Source organism: Felis catus, chromosome A3 (assembly GCF_018350175.1).
Source record: "Felis catus isolate Fca126 chromosome A3, F.catus_Fca126_mat1.0, whole genome shotgun sequence".
Lineage (NCBI taxonomy): Eukaryota > Metazoa > Chordata > Mammalia > Carnivora > Felidae > Felis > Felis catus.
The window spans coordinates 69,438,031-69,456,916 of NC_058370.1; the positions used below are offsets into that span (position 1 = coordinate 69,438,031).

Genomic DNA, 18,886 nt, shown 5'->3' on the forward strand with positions numbered 1-18,886 from the left:
ATGCAGCACTTTAAGAAATTCTTCTCCACCGCAGCCTGTGCATCAATGCATTTAAGTCAAGCAACGTTTATATCGCTTTGGGCAGTTCAGAGACTGCACACTGCTCCTGTACACACAGTTAACAACTGACTTCCCATCTCAGTGCTAAATCTTCTCATGTCAGAACCTAATAAGTCAAATATTCTGTAAGCCACAGAATAGTTCACTTACTCAAATGACGTCCTTAATTCAGTATTGGCAGTAGGCATTTGAAAGCAGCACATCTCGCAAGTCTTAGTGACTTCTACCTTAAGCCTCATGCTAGCTGGGAATGCTGGTGGCATGTAGTTTACACCTCAAACCAGCACTGTCAGTGAGTAAACCAGAGGTGGCAAGATGCCATTTTCATACTTATTTTTCTGAACTGTATGTTACCACTGCTTTAATTTCTACCAAAGCTTATTTATTCCCTTTGTAGGAAAGTTTCCAAGCTCCTACACTGCATAAGAGTTGCCTCCTGCCCGTCCCCCACTCCCTGCCCTCCTTCCCCTGTCTCACTTAGAACACTAATAACCAACGTTTTCATTTATTTCCTATAGTGTTCAACAATTTTTATCAATGGCTTTGATAAAAATACCAGGAGGCATGTCTCTTAAATTTATAAAATGACCCCAAAATTGAAAACTAATCTTGGGGCATCTGGGTGGCTCAGTCAGTTTAGTGTCCCACTTCGGTTCAGGTCAAGATCTTATGGTTTGTGAGTTCGAGCCTCCCTTCAGGCTCTGTGCTGACAGCTTGGAGCCTGGAGCCTGTTTCAGATTCTGTGTCTCCCTCTCTCTCTGCCCCTCCCCTACTAGCACTCTTTCTCTTAAAAATAAATAAACATTTTTAAAACAAAAGGAATTTAAGAAAAAAGAAAATCAATCTTAAGAGAATTAAGTTTCAGAGAATTCCCAAGATAAAAGGGAAATTATTAATCATTATTAAAATTATGTAATAAGGGGTACCTGGGTGGCTCAGTCAATTGAGCGTTCAACTTCAGCTCAGGTTGTGATCTCAAGGCTAGTGAGTTTGAGCCCTGCATCAGGCTCTCTGTTGTCAGGGAGGAGCCTGCTTTGAATCCTGTCTTCCTCTCTCTCTGCCCCTTCCCCCCACTCTTTTATTCTCCCTCCCTCTCTCTCTCAAAAAGAAATAAACATTTAAAAAATTACGTAAATAAAACTTTCTCAAAATACGCATTTAAAAATGTGGTTATCATAAATGAAAATATAGTGGTTATAGTTCATCATTAAAATTACTATCTCTATATACATATATATCTCCTTATAGATATATAAGTGTATATATGTGCCTAATTATACTAATGCCTATATATAGATAGATAAATCTCTATATAATCTTTTAATGCTTTTGTCGGGGAGGAAGAATTACCTCTGCCCTACAAGGTCCTTCTAACTGGACTTATAATTAAATTGACATGAGACAGATTAACAGGAGAAAATTAAATTTAGTTTCATACATATGGAAAATCCACAAAACCATGGAAATTCCAAAGACAGGTAACAAGAGGCTTATAGGAGTTAAGGAGAGGTAAGATAGGGGCCTGAAGATACTATAGGGAGAAGACCATTAGCAGGAAGGTAAAAAGGAAATGTTTGGAAAACAAAGGTTTCCCTGTTATGCAGATGAGGTTCTTAGGTAGAAAGGAATCTCTGTTAATAGCTCTTTTCTGGGCACAGGCATGTAGTTGAATGAGAGGGAAAGAAGTTTTCCTCAATCTGCTGAGTTTAGATTGCTTTTTACTCAAAATAATGTTCATGCCAAAGTGGCCCATCTTGAGGCAGCCTGCCCTTGGCCCTTACACTTCCTGATTTCTATTTAATGATGCCTACTTTAATAAAAATATTATTTTAAAAAAATCCTTCATAATCCAAATTCACTCAAAATAATTAAAGACACCAACCAACTGGTACTGGTCATTTATAAGCAAAATATCATTCGACGGAGATAAATTTTAAATTTTCTGTCCTTAAGATTGAAAACATAATTTGTTATCTGTAAATGCACAACATTGGAGATTTGGCTTAATGGGAATATAGCTGAAAAGGGCCTTAGAAATGTTAATTAATGATAATCTTAATGAAAGCCAGTCATGAGACTTTGGCTGCCAAGACAGTTGACAGTTCATAGTAGATTATATATGTGCATTTTTTTTTTCAACTAATGAGTCATGGAAGAGAGTTGATCTATTCTCCCTTTTTAGCAGTCCCAGGACAAAAGAGCACAAACCTACGTGGGAAACAAAGGCAAAAGAAAAAAAAAAAGTTAAATTTCCTTGCTACTTAAAGCCCATTGACAAGTCCTTGATACAGGCAGAGTGACCTTCCTCTAGGAACTCAACTGCCTCAATGATGACACTTTTCTAAGGACAAAAGGCAATCTTAGCTTAACGTTATCCCCATCTCCAGGATCCTGTAAATCTACTTTAATGTATAAAAATTGCTTTAAAACTTCCTTTATCTTTACCCCCCAAATATATGTTACTGATCATGTCCAAGCATATGGCCTACATCTGAAGGGTCTCATGACTAAGGTTTTATTAGACGAGAATAAATGACTTTTTCCTAACAACAGTTAGCCCTCTCATGGTCCTGGAAACCTTGTTTTCAGAATTCCTTAGAGACTTATGCTATCCCTAAATACCTCCCAACCTGAAGGGAGTCACCGTATCACAACCCCAGAGCAGCTCTTTCTGCCCATGGGTCCTGTCCCTGTGCTTTAATAAAACCACCCTTTTGCACTGGAGAGGTCTCAAAAATTCTTTCGTCTTCTGAACCCCAATATGTCCACACCAAAACCAGTATAAAATGACAGATAAATGAGATTAAGATAATCAAGTCTATCAAATAGTTAAGAAGACCCCAGATTGAAGAATTCAAGCAGAAAGGAGGGAACTACCCTTGCACTGGATGGCTATTAGGGATGGCTCTTAGAATTCCCTTACAGCTTCAAGTATTTATGATTGCAAGTCACAATGAAAATGGGAATGACAATTACTGTTACCTGCTGAGTCAGGCATACATTTCCCAAGGAGAGGGTGGCATTGGAACAGTGGCAAGAATACTGGATTCTAGTGGTGGCTTTGAGCATGATGTTTAGGCTGCTGCCCTCTAGTTTCTTCATCTGCTTCCACTTAGTGTTGTGCCACACAGGGGCTAGGCAAAAACTGAAAGCTTTCCATGCACAATTACATTGAAGGGGAGGATAATTTGCCACCCTAAAATATGTCTTTTTGATATAAGGATTCACTTAGGCTGATTATTTTTTTAATGTTTATTTATGATTTTTGAGAGAGATCTCGGGGATCCAGAGATCATGACTTGAGCCACCCAGGTACCCCAAGGCTGATTATTTTTAAGAGACAGCAGCCATAGGAAAAGTTCTGAAGCCTGAGTAGAAGTTAGCCCTTCTGTAAGAAACAGTTACATTTATAAGAGAAATCTCCATTTGTAAGGGTGTCTCCCTCCACATACTAGGCAGAGAAGGAGGACATTAAATCTCTAGAAACTCTTAACAATGGAGAAGGCAATGACTTAAATCTGCATTAAAACCTTAGCCCTGTTGTTTGTGCTTTTCTGGGCAACCGCCCCAAACTGGTGTTCCCCATCCCCCCAATGTCTTTTGTCTTCCACTGTAGATGTTCTTTAAGGTGGTGTCTTGGGCCATTTCAAAGAGTTACTCAGTTTTCCTGGGTATCTCCTGTGTGTACAGGACATACACATGTGTTTAAACTGTTGTTTCATTTTCCCCTGTTAATCTGTTTTTTCATTATAGTTATGTCTCGGCCAAGAATATAGAAGGGTATAGGGGAAATTGGTTAAATTATTAAAATTCCTTTTTCTCCCATACAACATGTTTTCCTCGTACAATACTGCATGAGAGATATCATTATTTTTGGTAGTTAGCAAAACTAGGCCTCAATGATCGCATAGAAAATGCCTGAAGTCCTTTCTAGACGTAACATTCCTTGACTGTTTATAAAGGGAAGTTAAAGTTGCCTGAAGTTGCCAGTCCAAACAGGGTCTGATTCATCCAATGATTCTTCACGTTTTCCACATAATACTCCCTTCATCCATGAATACACAGCTTTCCTGGCATTGTTAATACAACAAGAGACTTTACATGAGAAATAAAAATGAGAAGGTGCAGGAATGGAGAAAGATTCTTTATTTGAAGCTAAGACGATCTGCTTGACATTCCTCACATATTTGAAAATATATCCCATTTGTAACAATTATAATGGATTTCAGAGTAGGGGAAGTAACTTCATAAGAGATAATCAAGCAATTTTATCTGAAAAAGAAAACCCATTTCTAATTAATTGCGATCAATTGAATTTTTTTCTCTCCCAGGGACACTATTCCTAGTACCCTCAGGTCACCCATTTAGAAGGGTGAACAGACCCAACAGCAGTCAGTTTCATTATGTCTCCTTAACAACACAGGGCCATGTTGTCCTTTAAAAATATATAACTTTTTTAACCTTTGCATTTTCTATTTACTCATACCTAAATAGAGAACTTCTGCTAAGGTAAGAGAAATGAATGCCAAGTTCAGCTCAATGCAGTTAGTTGTGCTAAAGGCTAAAATTACAGGAACAGCACGGAGTAATAATTGACAGCTGAAGTGCATGGTCCTCTCTTTAGGGAATCTGTGATTGCTCTTAATGGCATTTAAAAAAAAAAAACAGGTCCTGTTAATTTTTCAAGATATTTTTAAACACTCGATTACTTTTAAAACAATCAGCACCATTATGAACTCCTGGGAGGCTCTGAATTACGAAATGAATACCTTTATTTCATAACATTTTACAAAACATTCGCTGTGGACAATAAATATCAAATCCACTTGGGGCTTTGGTAATGCAACACAAATCTTGAAAGGGGGGGACCTAAAGATGATTAGGCAATTAATCACAATTAAAGTTTTCAACTGATCTTAAAGGAGCTAAACACAAGAGCATTGCATAGCTTTGTCTTCTACATGAAGCCTTTCCCTGCCTTCACGGCCTACAGATGAAAGTCCATGCTGACTAAACCATTTTGGAGAAGAACCAACCATGACAGGTGGGAAGACCACATTTTTTTGGACATGATTTTCAATTAGACCATTCATAATACGGTGAAGTAAAATAGATGGATTATGAATAAAAAATGTACTAGAATTGCCATTTCAGTGGCATGAGACTGATATGAACCTACTCTTACATTAAATATACATTTATATTTTTGATTGCTTCTAATCACCATCAAACAAGGCCCTATCTTTAATCTCCTTGATGGCCTTCGAGAGGTCATCATCCTGTGGAGGGTCTGCCTCAGCTCTGTCAACATTTAGAAGCTGGTGTGTGTGTGTATGTGTATTGGCTCCATCACCGTCATTCAGAGCACATCAAAAAGCTGTACTTTATTGTACTGCCCTATATACAAACCAGGGTTTGGTTTTCCTGTAGCCTGAATGTGAAAACATCTTCCAGAAATGCTCCCCATCAGGGAGTTGGCAGCAACTCTGAAATCTGGCTTCTTACAGAAGAGCATTCTCTGAGGAGTGCTGTTGTTTCAGAATTATAATTTTATGCTCCTTCAGTTCCATTCAATTATGTTGAAATTCAGGGTATTTGTTGAAACCACTCCTGATAGTCTGGGAACAGCAGGACATTTTTCTCATAATTTTTCAAAGATAACCTTTCAACCACTTATCTGACACCCTTTTATTGTCTCCTGTTCACTAGACTTCAAGGTTACAACAGAAAACAAAACCAAAACCAAAACCAAAACCAAAAAACCTGGTTGCTACTCTTAAGAATTTTATAGATAATCTGGTAATTTATGTGGTCATCACATTAACCAACAAAAAACAAAAAACAAAAAAAAACAACAACAAAAAAAACATAACATTGTGGCATTACCAGTATGTCTACAAGCATGATATCTGGCCAACTTAATGAGGGGGAAATGCTTCAAGTCAGTTATTTGGTGTCATAAGGCAAAATATAAAGGATGTGGAGGGTTTTTTTTTTTAAACATTTATTTTTAAGAGAGGAGAGAGAAACAGTGTGAGTAGGGGAGGGGGAGTGAGAGATGTGGACAGAGGGTCTAAAGTGGATTCTGAGCTGACAGCAGAAAGTCCCATGTGGGGCTTGAACTCATGGACCGTGAGATCATGACCTGAGCTGAAGTCAGATGCTTAACCAACTGAGCCACCCAAGAACCCAAAGACTATGGAAGTTTTGAATAAACTGACCAGATATCCTAGTGATAGATTTTGGCATTCTATGGCATACATGAATAAACATGTATCTAGTGTCATTGCTCTTCATTAACTGTATCCCTAAAATATGGAATAAAATATGAACACCTTTCAGTCCAATGATAATTCTTACATGATTACAGTTAGAGTAAGTTGGGAAATAAGTTCTGAGACAAGGTCCAACATAGTATTACCTGTTAATCACCATAAATAATAAAATTAGGTTTTCTCATATCAATAATATCTGGACACATTACTGACCTATTATGTAAACCTCTTGATTGTACCCAAAGGTATGTTTGTAATACTAAACCTTTTTCTTCCCCTTCTCCTAGCCACTTCCAATTGCTATTCAAATTTCAGTTCAATGTCACCTTCTCAGAGATTCTTCAACTTCACTAACTAGGTCAGTTTACCCTATAATTCTCTTCACTTTCTTTGAAACATCTTCCACAATTTCATATGTGCAAATCACTATTTTGTTGTAAATGTCCATCTCCCATAAGCAGGTGCCTATCTGCCTTCTTTGCCAATGTATTCCTGGGCTTAGGAGAGTAAACTGGCACTTAGTAGATGCTTCATGCATGGTGCTGAAAAAAATCTGTTGAAATAACTTCAGGGCAGGGCCTTATATTAAAATGGAACACTTCAAATATGGCTTTGCTGATTATGCTTGGTAATATTATGATATCTGATTTCCTTTCTTGAAAAGGTTAAATTGACAAATTAAAATTCTAGATTGTTATGTCAAACTCATTTTTAGAATCATTTATAGCTTGCTAGTCGATTAAATATCTACCTCTTACAACTTGTTGACATCTATAACCTTTTTGGTTTTTGTTTTTAAATGGTAGTGTTGGACTGTATAAAATACCAAATTATGTTGTAAGTATGCTTCTTTCCTTAAAAAATTTGAAACCAAGGCAGAAATAAGAAGCATGGGTTTTCCTGTATTTATTATAGAAATCCCATAAATTCATAAATCACAGTTTGGCTCTTTAAAAAGGTGCCTAGGGGCACCTAGATGGCTCAGTTGTTAAGCATCTGACTCTGGCTCAGGTCATGATCTCATGGTTCATGAGCTTGAGTCCCACTTCAGGTAAGCCTCACTTTGGGTGAGCCCCACTTCTTTCTTCCTCTCTGTCTCTGCCTCTCCCTCACTTGTGCCCTCTCTTTCTCAAAAAAAAAATGATTTTACCTAGTGGACAAGGGGTATATAGGAAATATAACAAGTCCTCCTAGTCTTTCCTCCTATTCTTTGTTTAATTTTGTTAATAAAAAGTCAGATTCCTTTGTCCATTCTTTTAACTTATAAATCTATTCAATAACTTATACACTGAGAGAGGACTTCTGTGAATGTAGGAACATTTTTTCTTACTCTTAAGAGTAACTGGTTTACACAGGCTGGTTCAGCTCACACACTGATTTAATAAAAAACATTATGCTGTGCTTACTGTGTTATTGCTACAAAGGATGGTGGCAAGAGTCCTTGATAAGCCATATTAGTATGTAACTAGCCAGAGGGCTATGAGTTTTAAGAATAAACTGATGAAGCACAGCGTTGATGCCGTTTATTCTAATACATTCTGTTCTGGACTGATTTTCCCAGATTTGGGGAATACATCACCTTTAACTTCCAGAATAACTGTGGTGAATTTTGACCCTCCTAATACTGCTCAGGGAGCCAGAGCAGCAAAATTAAAAGACCGTGGGAGGTGGGGCAGGGCAGGGTAGAGGAAACTGACTCTTAGATGCATTAATGAGGTTCAGAAGTTTGCAGAAAAGTAGGAAGAGTTAACAGAAAGATAAAAGTAAATTATAAGACAGATACATTAATGGAATGCAGAAGGACCTTGAGTTGACTAAGTAAGCATTAACATGGGGTGTGAATAGGTAAACATAGAGCTTACAGAACAAAATCTTATTGGGATAAGACTATCATAACTTAGTGAATACAGTTATGGCGAAATCTAATTGTATTGCTTTAAAAATAATCCATTTACTTGAGAAGAGAATACTTTGTATTTCAAATTTATTTTCTATTTAAAAAATAACAACAGCAACCTCCTTTTGATGTACTTATTAGCAATTCTATCATTCATTTTAGAAATCTAATATGTGGCATTAAAGATTTAGGAATATAGAGACAACAATGATCTTTGTTAAAATGGAACTTTTTGGCAAGGACTCTTATTCTAGTTTATTTAAGTTCCAATGTACTAATAAGACAAGCTGGCTTTTACCAAATGGATCAATGAGTCTTAATCCCAGATCTGAGACTCTCTGCTGGTTACTAAGCTTCTAATTTACACAGAAGAATGAGAATTAAAATGGTCAGGCAGCAACAAATGGTTTAGGGAGGAATGAGAAACAATTGAAAGTAATTTCCTCAATTACACCTTTTCTTTTCTCTGTTGACATATGGTTTCTATACAATTCAGAGAGGCATAGACAAGAAGACTATTTAATAATATAATTTTCTGATAATTAAAAAAAATCTTATGAGCAATTGACTTCTTTTCACTTGTAAACATCTCTGCAGATTAATTTTGGTACTACTTAATGAAGCAGATTATGAAACACGCTTATCAATTTATCAAACAGTTGCCATCTACGATAATTGCTGAGGTGTCTCTTTTTGAATTATTCTCTTTTCATCACTGACAGAGCTAATCATGCATTCCTAAAATGATCTGATCACATATATTGTTTATAGTGAGTGATAAATTAATAAACCAAACCAATTGACTAACACCAGAACCAGCAAAAATGCCCTGAAGGAAGAATTAAGGTGAAAATACCTTCGCAGGTAAGCTTTTTTATATGATTGTTTTGTTTACTTTCCAATCCCCATAGTCACCCCCATTGTTGTTATCTGCTCAGGAGGGGTGACTGAGCTTACATTATTTACAGAATACCACCATAGGATGTAGTTCACTATACTAGTGTTTTCCCAGCACCGCTTCTAAAAAATTGCCCAATGATAGGATCATGGGAGAGGATTGGAAATGTCAATTCATCTCAGCTATGAGAAGGTCAGTTAGATTGCAATAGGTAAAAGAGAGAGCGAGAGAGAAGGAGAGAGAAATTAAAAAAAATATATATATATATATTAGATATTATAAATCAGTATTAGTGTTGAGATGTGTTTTCAGACCAGAATAATGTGATCATTTGAAAAATAAGAGAATAGAGATAAAGTCATGGAAGATAAAGAGAACATTAATAGTGAGAGCCATATTCTTTATATCGGTCCTAGTTGGTGCTTGATAAATGCAGGTTCTGTAAATGAGTATGTGAAAACAAACAATTAGTAGAGAAGAGACTTCATAAAGGAAGCTTCTATGTCTAGATCAGGCCTACAAACTTGATCATTTGGCCAAAGCAATGTATTAAAAGCAAAATGACCAATGTTTACAAAGTGGCAGATGTATGTAAAATCTCCATTCCTTTGAAAGTTGAAAGACATGGTGACATTCCTGGGAAAGAAGAAATAACTGTGACTGACAAATCACAGGCCACAAATCAATGCAGGGTATTTTCATATTAACTAGACTCATCTCAAGAAAGAAACCATTTTGTTGTCAGGATGTTATGATATTCTCGTTTTTGCCATTTGTGGGCTGCTTCCCTAACCAGATAAAGTGTCTGGATACTGGATACTTCCCTCCTTTAAAACAGTTTTATATCCTCAGTTTCTAAGCCTTTATACATTACTTCTCTTTTTCCTACCTTACTGCCATTTATTCTCAGAACTGAGCAACCTCTTTAGACAAAGTCATATTTCTAATGATACCTAGCCTGTTAGTCATTTATCTGCTTGTTGGCATTTGAACTTTGTGGCACTTCAGGTAGAAGGTCTATGAAATATTCCAAGAAGATAGATTGGATGACAGTGTGATGTTTTCAAAATAGGAAGAACAGGAATTTGCCTGTTAACTTAATGGGCTAAAGATACCTTGGCTTTGACCAATGTGTACAAGAGATTTATGAAAAATGAGAAAGATGGGCAAAATTAAGCTGTTCCAAAACAGATTTTTCCTCCTCTTGGATTTTGTGAAAATTTGGCATGAAAAGCACCTCATTCCTCATTTTTTCATAGCAATGTCATTTTTCCAAGTAGTTTATTCTCTGTTGTTTGTTATATGAAGGGTTCCTTTAGTAGGAATAGACCAATTTGAAAAATAGACTTAATCTACTATCTCTTCATGACTTTCTCTCTATGTGGGAATCTGATAAAATTACTGCTCACCTACCGCTGACACATACAATTCCCAGGAAAAGAAGAAAATAAAGGAGATAATTATGCCAGACAAATCAAAGATAGCAAATAAACCTAAGACATTTTAAAATCAACAGGTGTCATCTTAAGAGAGAAGACATTTTATTGTCTGTGTTGCCATTTCCTGGGATTTGTAATTTGAGGACTATTTCTCTACCTCTATAAATAAAGTATTTGACATAGTGGATTGTTTTCTCCCTTGAAACACTTTATTTTCTTGGCATCCAGAATGCCACACACTAGTTCTATTTTTCCTCCTTGCTGACCATTTATTCTGTCTCCTTTGCTAGATTTCTGTTCTTTTGTGACCTCCAAATATCAGAATACTCAGTTTTCATACTTCTCCATCTAAACTTCTTTTCCAAGTGATTTCATTGGGTCTTGTGACTTTAGTCAATCTATATGTGATGATGCATAAATTTGTATCCCAAGCTCCAACTTCTCCTGGAAATCCCAAATAATCTACCCTCCTGTACACTTCACTTTTCCACTTGGATCCCTACCAGGTATGTCAAAGCCAAACATTTACTTTCATGTCTTAAAACAAAAGCATTAAAACACACACACACACACACACACACACACACACACACACACACACACACACAAATATTCTCCACTTCACCTCCCCCCAACCCCTCCACCCCCGCCTCTCCCTGCAAAAGAAAAAGCTCTTGATTTTCCAATTCTTCTTTCTCAGCCTGGGCTTCCTCCAGTAACACCACTGTTCTCAGTTTAGTAGGTTAACATTAAAGAATATATTTAATCCTGCTTTCTCTTAGACCCCAGTTCTATTTTTTTTTTTTTTTTTTATTTTGGGACAGAGAGGGACAGAGCATGAACAGGGGAGGGGCAGAGAGAGAGGGAGACACAGAATCGGAAGCAGGCTCCAGGCTCTGAGCTCTGAGCCATCAGCCCAGAGCCCGACGCGGGGCTCGAACTCACAGACCGCGAGATCGTGACCTGGCTGAAGTCGGACGCTTAACCGACTGCGCCACCTAGGCGCCCCATCTTAGACCCCAGTTCTAACCTGTTAGCAAGTACTGTCTGCTCTGCCTCAAAATAAATCTGGAGGGGTGCCTGGGTGACTTAGATCATTAAGCTTATGACTTTGGCTCAGGTCATGATCTTGTGGTTCTTGAATTCGAGCCCGCATTGGACTCTCTGCTGTCAGCACAGAGCCCACTGCACATCCTCTGTCTCCCTCTGTCTCTGCCCCTTCTCTTCTGTTTCTCTCTCTCTCTCTCAAAATAAATAAATAAACTTAAAAAATAAATAAATGTGGAATTTGGCCATGCCTTCATTTGACAATCGTAACCAATTTCTCTTGTGTGGACTCCCGATAGAGCATCCTAGCAGGTTTTCTTTTTTCCATGCTTCCCTAAAATCTGTTGCCTACACTAAAGCCAGAGTTATGTTTGTAAAAATAGAAGTCATTCTCATGATTAAAAACTATCAATAGATCTCCTCTCACATTAGGACAAAATTCAAATCCTTTTCAATAACCTGAAAGATATGACAAGGCATCTGGCCACCTCTGGCATGAGAATGGCTCCTAACATACAAAACTCTAGGAAAAGAAAATAAAACAACAACAACAACAACAACAACAACAACAACACCATAAAAATAGGGCTTTTATATGCTTGCTAGTCTTAAAATACAGTCTGATTTCATTCACTTCAATTAAATATGCAAGTACCATTCTCATGTTACACCGCTAAAACCCATGGAAGATAAAAAAATGAGTCACAATAGCTAATGTTTATAGTATAACTTATACCAAGCAATATGCTAAAGGCTTTAGAGGTATTACATTACTCAAGTTCCTTGTCATAGCCCAGGAGATACAAGGTTCCCTACTTTAGCGATGAGAAACCAAGTAAATAGGTAACTTGCCATACATCAGACAGCTATTTAAGAGAAACTTGAATCCTTGTCTTTCTGATAGCTAGATCTAGTCTATGTTGGTGATTCTCAGTGTAGAACTGTCAGAGGCAAGCCTCAAGGACACCCCTACTGACCTTACAAACTCAATTAATCCAAATATTAATTGAGGGATTAACGATGTAGGGCCAATGTAAATGCCCAATGCAAGGCCATTTACCCATGTCAATGGTGTCCTTACTAGTAATCTATCAATTACTAAATTACTAAAACTTAGTTTTCATAAGCTAAAATAATACTTAATAGAGTTTACTGAGGATGCTAGTTCAATATCCTAATGAAAAACCTAGCTGCTACCCAGTACCTGGGGGTAACACAAATGGCACCCTGTGCCCGAGTACATGCAGATAGCCAGAAGTGCCAAGACTTAAGAGGGACATACTTTTTTATCAAAGCATCTTGGGCAGTGGTAGCAATGGTACTATTGCTATTTTACTATTATTCTTGCTTTACATTATAAATTCCTGTTTAAACTTTATTACTGTCAATTTAACTGTTTATGGACCCTTTGCCTACCCCTATTCTGTGTAATGATGCACATTTGAAGCAAAGCTATCCGTGATCCACAATTGTATTAAGGCTAGACTTTAAAACATTTCCACATAGCAAACACATATGAATCACGACACTCCTGTTACAAAGCATGCACATATCCCACCCTGTTTGAATTTTCTTTACAGTGATGTTTCATTGTTATCAATGGCTTTTTATTTGTCTATAATGGAATGGGTCATGGACAATAGTGGTCAAAAAATGACTGAGAACTTCTTTATGAGGTTAACAAGTCTGCTAGCTTTCCTCCAGGGCTTCCTAATGTAGTGTGCAAGAGAGTGCAGGGAGAGGTAAGCGCAATCAGTGAGGGACAGATAGACCCTCAGGTAAATTGTCCTAATATTGCCCATGATACTCAAGCATTCCACAGTGGTAAGTGTTAAAATGCAGAAACTGTAAGGTAGCCTGTCAAGTAAAATAGCAAAGAGACTATCTTTAATTGTTCTTCATATTTTCTAAGACAGATTTCTGAATAATTTTACATGGAAGAGTTGCATTTTTGTTTCCTTAAGTTTTGAACTTAAGGTCAAAGTGGCTGAGGGTTGTACCTTCTCATGAGTTTTGAGCATGTTCTAAAGAGGAAAAGCAAAGACACTGAATTTACTACCTTGATTTCCTACGAAGAGCAGCAAGTTCTAGTCTCAATCCCCTCTGGACAAAGGAGATCTTTAAGACATGCTGTGCAAGGGCCCTTCCGCACACCTTGATAACTGTTCTGGCTCTTGGGGTTCCGATCACAAGGGCCACTCTACTTTTTACCTCCTCTGGGCCTGTGACAGCAACCATGGGGAAGGTTTGGTTCCTACCTTTTGTAGTTAACTCCTCAAATGAGAAAAGAAAACCAGCCAGAGAAGATAAACTATTCAAGTGGCAATCAGTGACACTGCTCCTCCTCCCAATCTCTCTGGTGTGCTTTAAGACAGAAAGGTATAATGCTGATTTATCAGAGTTCAATGAAGTAAACAGACCATTCTTCCAAGGTTCTCTGTTTGTTATGATGAAGTGTAGGCCAAGAATGACAACAAGGACAACTAATATTTATTATGTTCCTACTATGGGCCATGGACTCTGCTAAGTGGCTTGCTTACTCACTTGTTTAACACTAACAGTGACCCTGAGCAGTTGATACCATATTGTACCCATATTACAGATGAGGACACTAAAGCTTGCACATAGGTTCACTGGCCATTTCTTGACTGACATACCAGTTCCTAATATTCTTCTATTCTATAAAGCTGAGCTTTTCAATGTGTTTTGACTTAAAACTCTATTAAAACTCTATATAGAGAGACGTTTATTCACAGTTACTTTCTGGTTAGTTTTAGTAAAAATGGCAGGCTCAAAGGAAACTTTTTTTTTTTTTGAGTAGTGAAGATATAAGAAATTAAAAAAAAATTTTTTTAAGAAATATAATTTTTATCTTTAAAAACATCCTTACTAGTTTTGCTGGCATTCTTGACTCAGTTCTATATTTCTGTATGGTAACAGAAATGTTTGTGTATAAAAAGGTATTTTAAAAATCCCATTCTAGGCATGTCTGGGTGGCTCAGTTGGTTAAACATCCAACTCTTGGTTTCAGCTCAGGTCATGATCTCATGTTTCGTGAGTTCAAGCCCTGAATTGGGCTCTGTGCTGACAGCGCAGAGCCTGCTTGGGATTCTGTCTCCCTCTCTTTCTGCCTCTCCCCTGCTTGCTCTCTATCTTAAAAATAAATAAATAAACATAAAAAAATCCCATTTTAATTGCAATCAGTTAGTTAATCAACAAATGTAGTAAAACTGCAAAACAAAACAGAATCCTGCAATGTTCTTAAAATACAGTTTTTCCACACTCAAAACAATGCATCATAATTCTGCAAACAATGTGACAAAATACTGAATTGTACTGCAGAAAAAGAAGAATGTTGTTAAAATCATGATCATCATCTTATTTTAAACATTGCTTTACACACAAGCAAGATTTGGTGACTATATTAAGAGGCTCTGACATTCCTCAAGTCCATAGTCTTTTAGGCTGTTTTTCTCTTATTAAATATGACTGATTTATTGGCTAAGTTTCCCCCGGTAACTCCCAGTACACAGAAAACTGGCAAATCTGCATTATTTTGAGTCTCTGCTAAGGTTACACTTTTTCATAGATTCATACACCATGGAATTTTAAAGTTCCTGCCTGTGATAAAGCTTAATATTGTACCCATTATCTTAACATTCTTATTATTTTCTATTAAGGAAGTACATCTGGTAAATTCAGGTAACTAAAGAATATACACTATTTTAATGCAATGTTATTCAAGCATTAGAATTCTATTTAATTAAAAACAGTGAAAATACAGCCGAGGACTTATTATGTTAGGCAGTAAGAAGAAAAAAAAATGTGTGTCCATCTTATGTAGGATACACATGAGACCTCAAACACATGTATGTTTGTGAAAATGGAAATCATTTACCATAGTAGATTAAACTAAAAGGAAGTTCCTGATAATTAACATGCACACAGTCACCTCTCTATATAGAGAAGTTCAAGAGACATTTTCTTTTGTGGGAGTGCGCTCACTGGGAATAATGGGCCCTGCCTTTGGACAGGATTTACTTATAATCCAGCTAGTTCAGAAATGTACTTGTTACCTAAATAGGTGGCTTCCCCCATGTGTTTTCTATTACCAGTTCTAGAGTTCTGGCTTGGGAGAGTAAAAGTGATAGGCCATTTAATTATCAGCCTAAGGGTGGGGCTGAGAGACACTCTGAGTTTCAGCCAGACATTTCTTTGCTGGATGGTAGGTAGAGTAGATATACGAGCATATATATGAAATAAACTTCCTTTTCTACTCAGTGGGAATAAATTATAACATGTCTGGGAAAATATGTACATAACTATTTTCAGGACTGATTGGAGGCCATAATGGATTTTAAAAAGCCTAACTCAAACAGGGAATAAAAGCTTGATGATTCTATTCTGTCTCTGTTTCTATGTTTTTTACATAGATTTTTTTAAAGGGTTGAGTTCTTAGAAGACCTTAGCCATTTTTTAAATGGCTAGTACATATGAATTCAAGGAGAAAGAGAAAAGGCTGCTCTTAAATCTTGCATAAAACCAGGATTACAGAGGAAAAGTTATGAAAGGAGGTATTTTCAGCTATTAAGCATAACTGCCTCTCATGGGAGAATGGGTTATTTGCATTTAAAAATATTAATTTATTTTGAGAGAGAGATGCACACGCATGCATGAGTGGGGTTTGGGGGTGCAGAGAGAGAGAGAGGGAGAGAGAGAATCCCAAGCAGGTTCTGAGGTGGCAGCACAGAGCCCAACACAGAGCTCAATTTCATAAACTGTGAGATCATGACCTCAGCTGAAATCAAGAATCGGATGCTAAACCTACTGAGCCACCCAGACACCCCAGGTTATTTGCATTTTATTTTATTTTTCCATGTTTTCCTCGATATTTTCAAAATTTTCTAGGAATGTTTTCCAGAAATGTTAGAGCAGAATATATTTTGTCTATTCTATATTCACATATTCATCTACTCCATGATAAAGGATATTATTTTTTTCTCTCAGCTTATCTTCTGTCTCTCATTGGTAAATTTTACAAAAATAATTAGGCATACTTCACTCAGTCCCAAGCTTCTTCCTCTTTAGGGAGTTTCTAGTGGAAAGCCCAGGTCCCCCTGCTTCTGCAAGGTCTCTGTTCCATGAATGCATCTTGCCCAAGGTCCATCACTCATATGTCTGGGAGCTAAGCTTACCTAACCAGTGTCCAGTTAGCAGCCTTATGTGACTCTTACAACTAAGTCATGCTATTCAAACTGGTGTTTTGTCTGCCTAAGTGTTCTTGAAAAACTTGAATTCTGCAAAAACTTACACTACTCCAAACCTACCAAACTATACCTAGAGCACTTGGCAAACCATCAATAATTCTAATAAAAATACTATCACTGAAGTACATTTAATTTTTAATAAATATAATAAATAATAGGTCTTTAGTTAAAACTAAAAGGCAAAATGTTGTTTGACGGACAGTAGTCTGAGAAAGAACTGAGGATTCTTTGGAGACATGAGCAAAGTACAGGAATGTCAGGAAAAACAGTGCAACTGGGGTGCCTGGGTGGCTCTGTCGATTAAGTGGCCGACTCTTGATTTTGGCTCAGGTCATGATCTCAGGGTTCATGGGACTGAGCCCCATACTGGGCTCTGCACAGGCTGGCAGTGTGAATCCTGCTTGGGATTTCTCTCCCTCTCTCTCTGCCCCTCCCTGGCTCGCTCTCTCTTTCTCAAAATAAATACAAAATAAACATTAAAAAAAACAAAGGAAGAGCATTGCAATCAACATTAGAAGACCAGAGCTTGTGGCCTGTGTCCCAAGAAAGAAACTAGGTTGAATGGGCAAATGTATTTGGCTCCTCTACTGCTTATTGTCTTGACCTGTTTGCACACTTTGCATGTAGCTGCTGTTACTTGCTGGTGTAAAATATTAATATGCCATAAAAAAATCACAAATGGGGGATGTAATGTAACTCTCCACTACATTGACATATTTCCTGCATTCCAAGTATGCCTGAGATTTTCCAGGGTAAAAAAATGAGACACATAGCAAAACAGACTAAACCAAACAGGATATTTGTTTTTATATCTGTCCTCTCCCCTCCTTTCAATTCTCAAGTTGTTTAGAACCCTAGAAGGAAAAGGAGTGCTTTTCCCCTTCCCCCCGAAGGTCAGGGCTCAAAAACTCAATAACTTGCATAAATATAATAAAGCATACTTAAAAATACATAGACTTGTTCTTATAAGAGATAAAAGAAAAGCAAAATATGGATAAAGCTTTTGGCCTTCAATAAAACCCCAAAGCATCAATACCTGGACAACAAGATTCTTATTAGCAAAACCACAAGAACACCCTAGACTATTTCCAGATAAAGTGGCATTAAGAAGGTTCCTTTGGACTAAATTGGAATAAACTAACAACCTTGTAAAAAATGGAATTCAAGACATGCTACCCCAAAACATGGTACCTTGGGCATACTGAATATCTTAGGTAGAAAGAATCTGAGAAGTGAAGTATACAGGAAGCACTTTCTGATTTTCCCCTGCAGGGGGCCATAAAAACCTCCTGTGAGGTGTCCTCCCCATACCTGGAGGAAAGAAGCATCCTTATCTCTGAAGACAAAGAATACAGCAGAATGTGAATGAACAGGCCTTGCCAAATTTCCCTCCCTTTACTACACTCAGCTCAGACTCTTTATCCTATTATATCTTTCCAGGAATTTCCATTCTTTATCTAATCTAGCATAAAAACACTCAGGTTTAACCATTTCTTCCAATCTTCATTTCCTCATGGAGATTTCAGTGTCACATAAAATTTACATTAAATAAAAAAATAAATTTTGTGCTTTTACTTATTAATCTGTCTATAATTATGGGGTCCTTTTTGAGAACTTATAAGGGTAGAGTAAAAAGATACTTTTCTCCCCTATATCAGCAGGAGCAAATAAGGTTCTGATTGAAATCTACAAATTTATCTACAAAGAAGTTTATTAGAATGCTAGAATCCTGAATGCTGAAACTTTAAAACAACGTGTGCTTTGGGCAAAGAGGAGTGTTTTACAGTCAGAAGTATATGTTTTACAAAACTTGATAGAAAGTGAAGAAAATAATGTATTTCAGAAGTATGCAGATGATAGGTCTACAATTGATTATTCATGTATAGTGCTGTGTAATTGTTTCAAAATAAAATTCCAGGGCAGTGAGTTTGGGTGAACTGCAAAGAGAGGTAGTCCACCTAAGACTGAAATTCTGCAATCCTTTCCCAATTCTGAGAAAAATG

General features: G+C 37.1%; 1 protein-coding gene across 26 annotated transcripts in view; it reads right to left on the reverse strand.

Annotated features, from left to right (window-relative positions):
* Nucleotides 1–18,886, reverse strand: part of NRXN1 (neurexin 1) — a 1,127,382-nt gene that overhangs the window by 462,074 nt on the left and 646,422 nt on the right. The gene's annotated exons all lie outside the window — the stretch shown is intronic.